The sequence below is a fragment of the Siphateles boraxobius genome, unplaced genomic scaffold (assembly GCF_051911475.1).
Source record: "Siphateles boraxobius isolate OS27281-9 unplaced genomic scaffold, OSU_SipBor_1 16, whole genome shotgun sequence".
NCBI lineage: Eukaryota > Metazoa > Chordata > Actinopteri > Cypriniformes > Leuciscidae > Siphateles > Siphateles boraxobius.
In genome coordinates this window covers 10,447,411-10,451,558 of record NW_027508766.1, presented here as the reverse complement: position 1 = coordinate 10,451,558, position 4,148 = coordinate 10,447,411, and positions in this window count along the sequence as shown.

Genomic DNA, 4,148 nt, shown 5'->3' with positions numbered 1-4,148 from the left:
TAGGCTACTGGTTTTCTAAGGCCAAACTAGAACCTGGAAATTATATTCGAATTTGTTCGTTTAAAAGTGGACAGTTCAAGCTTTGTATAGGCCATATTTTGTTTGAGTTCATTTTTGAGACGCGATCCAGTTCACGGAGATCATGAAAGCGCGCCTGATTGTTTTATTTTATTTTACAAAAGCACAAAGTTTTCTTGTTATTGTGAGTTTACACCAATAAAATTGTGTATTTTTATTTACACATAAAAAATATTGTGAGTACAGTGTATAAACTGAAGGGACGGATTGCACAACCGTCGCCACGGATTGTTTTGTTTTTTCCCACAGATGGAGGGTTTTTTCCCTCCATGATACGGGGTTTAAATATATATTTATATTCATAATTTATATTGTCCATTTATGCTACATAATAAAAAGAATACACTAGCCTACAAAATCGCATCAAGGTAAGATATAAGTGAACATTTGAACCATATGCCCATGTATGTTTTCTTTTCTTTTCATTACACTATTTACGTAAGTTAACACCCAATACTTGAACAGTTTAAAGTGTAATCTGGCAATTCAGGAAGCAGCTTCTGAATTGGGACGCAGAAAACCACTGGCCATGATCCGGCTATTAATGCCAAAAATACATGACTGAAACATCCTCACCAGGTCCTCCAGTAAAATATAAACAAAATAATGTTTATTCAGTTATATAAAATGATTTATCAAGATGGCAGCCGAAGGCTACTCTCGCACCGTTGCTTGGCGCCAGTAGCGGTAATCGGGAACACCTGGATGCGCAATTCGGGAATCATACGAAGGCTACATGCAAAAAAAACAAAGAGCGTCCTTCGAAGACTGGGTAGGCTGGGTCCTTTGAAGGACGCGTCCTTCGGAGGATGCAGCCTTCACATTGGGACACAGCTATGGTAAAACGTACTCGGTTACTAACGTAGCCTCGGTTCTCTCTAGAGAGGGAACGAGTACTGCGTAATATCTTACGCTATGGGGAAAACCTCTTTTCCACGATATATTGAAGCCAAAAATTATCCTTAATTTTGAATCAATGTAAAACACGTTCCGGCAGCATGCAGACATAGGCAAGACGGCTCGCGTGCCTATTGGCTGACCTGCGGCAACAGCAGCAGACTTTCGAGAGAGGCCCTGCGTGACGACATATCCAATATTACGCCATATCCCATTACATCACGTGGATAGGCGTGGCCTATCCTGAATGACAATCCTGAATGACAGGATAGGCGTGGCCTTGGCCTATAAATATAGCTCGATAGGCTGATACAAACTGGTTTTCATTGCCGAAGCGAACCAGAGCGTGTTGTAAGGACGGCAAGATACGCAGTACTCGTTCCCTCTCTAGAGAGAACCGAGGTTACGTTAGTAGCCGAGTACGTTCTCTTACGAGAGTATCTCTCGTACTGCGTAATATCTTACGCTATGGAGAACACAGTGTAACACGCCGTGCATACTGGGATCCAACACAAAAATGTCCCAAGGGCAGAAGCCCGGGGCTCATGTAGTGCATAATCCCCATAGACTCACAGAGAGTCAAGGAAGAGAGGCTAGAAGCGTCATTCCCTATAAGTAGCATCCCACGGGAGCTAACCATATTAATAGTGCACCATGCAGCCAGGGTGAAAGCTTTCAGCCTGAACTGGGTGGCAGTATGGGTTTTTAATGCCCATGGAGCTGTTATATCGATCAGTGAGCGATGCACAAGCAAAACTCAGCATTCTGAGCCGGCGCAGCGGGGCAGATGGTACTGAATTCAAGACCGACAGAAGCTTGGCCTGTAAGGCGGGAACCTCTAGGTTATAAAACCTTATAAATGTAGGCGGCGAGGCCTGCCGCCGTACAGATATCTTGCAAGGTAATCCCGCTAGACCACGCCCACGACGAGGCCACGCCTCTCGTGGAGTGTGTTCTGACACCCAAAGGTCACTGCAGGCCCTTAGAAGTGTAAGCCAGCGCTATGGCATCGACTATCCATCTGGATAGGCTGTTTTGATGTGGCCAGTCCCTTAGAACGTTCGCCAAACAAAACGAAGAGCTGCTCAGTCTGTCTGAAAACAGACGAGCGAAACACATAAGCTCTTAGTGCCCTAACGGGGCAAAGGAGACACGCTTCCTTCTCCTCATTGTGAACCGTAAGGGCGTACAGGGAAATAACCTGGGCCCTGTACGGTGTGTTGAGGGATTTAGGCACGTACCCGTGCCTTGGTTTGAGTATGACTTTTGAGTCTTTTAGGCCCAAACTCCATACACAACGCGCTTACCGAAAGCGATTGTAAGTCCACTATTTGCTTCACTGAAGCAAGAGCCATAAGAAACACCGTTTTGAAAGACAGATGTTTCATGTCTGACAAAATGGATTGGCTCGAATGGGGCACCTTTCATGGCTTCCAAAAACCGTAGAAAGGTCCCACACAGGGACGGAAGGGGGTCTGGGAGGGTTCAGCCTCCGAGCTACCCTGAGGAATCGCACGACCAGGTCATTTTTCCCCAGTGACTGGCCAGACGTCGGTTTTGTAAACGCCGCTATGGCCGCCACATATACTTTGAGCATGGATGGGGTTCTGCACTTATCCAGCAGCTCTTGAAGGAAGGAGAGTACTTCCTTAACCCCACAGTCTATGGGTGAAAAGCCCTGAGCTTGACACCAGGCAGAGAACACAGACCATTTCGAGGAATAGAGCCGTCTAGTAGACGGGACCCTAGCCTGCGTGATCGTGTTTAACACTCCGTCCGGGAGGTTAGCGGGTACCCGTTGATGGCCCATGCATGTAGGGACCATAGATCCGGGCGAGGATGCCAAATCTAGCCCTTTGCCTGAGAGAGGATGCCTTTCCTCATCGGTATTGGCCACGGGGCAGTGCTGGTCAGCTGCATCAGGACTGGGAACCAAGTCTGGTTTGTCCAGAGCGGAGCCACGAGCAGCACTGGGCATCTGTTTTCTCTGATTCGTTCCAACACCTGAGGCAGGAGCGAGACGGGGGGAAAAGCATAGAGGGGGCAGTGGGGCCAGATGTGGGCCAGCGCATCCCTGCTCTTGGAGAAAAAGTTCGGACAGTGAGCGTTTTCTTGGGACACGAACAGGTCCACCTGCCCTCTGCCGAATGTCTCCCACAGCAGTCTGCGGGTGCAGCGACCATTCTCCTGCTGGAACATTGTTTCTGGACAGTCTGTCTGGTCCCAGATTCAGTTGACCAGGCACATGCGCTGCTTTCAGTGAAAGCAGATTGTGCTGAGTCCAGACCAGGAGGCGTTCCGTCAGCCTGTAAAGGTTTCGGGACCTGATGCCGTCCTGGTGATTTATGTATGCCACCACTGACATGTTGTCCGACCGGACCGGACCAAGATGTGGTGACCTTTTATGTGGGGACAGAAGCGCCATAGCGTGTTGTCGACTGCCATCATTTCCAGACAGTTTATGTGTAGAAGCTTTTCCCGTTCTGACCACTGGCCAAAGAACGGTCTGCCCTCGAGCAGCGCTCCCCATCCCGAGGTGGAGGCGTCCGTGGACACCACCTTCACACTCGAGGAAGTCCCCAGACTCACACCTGACTGATACCAGTCGGTTACTTTCCAAGGTTCCAGAGCTGAGACGCATTTTAGCTCGACCTTGAGGCGAAACAGACCAGAGGTCCATGCCCGGGGTGGAACTCGCACTCTCAGCCACAACTCCAGTGGGCGCATGCAAAGCAGATCCAGCTGGAGTACCGAAGATGCTGAGGCCATGAGGCCCAGCATTTTCTGAAACCTTTTGAGCGGGACTATAGAGCCGCGGCGGAATGATTTCGCGGCGCGATGAATGTCCAATCCGCACTCCGGCGACAGACGTGCTGTCATGGACAGCGAGTCCAGCACTGTTCCCACATAATAAATTTTCTGAATGAAATCTGGGCTCTGGCCGCGGCATAGCGGCGGCCGGAGAGCTCCGGTGTGCTGAGAATAAACACTGTGTTTGCAGTGTACGAGGTGGGGGACGCGCTGATCACAGCGGGCAGCCTGGCCGTGCTCGACTTCTCTATGACAGTTTGTGGAGAGAAGGCAAGCGGGACGAACCCCGTGGGGTCTAGCATGTCTGTGAGGGAATGGGGCACACTCACTGCACTGAGAACACCGTCGGCCTGAGCTGACTG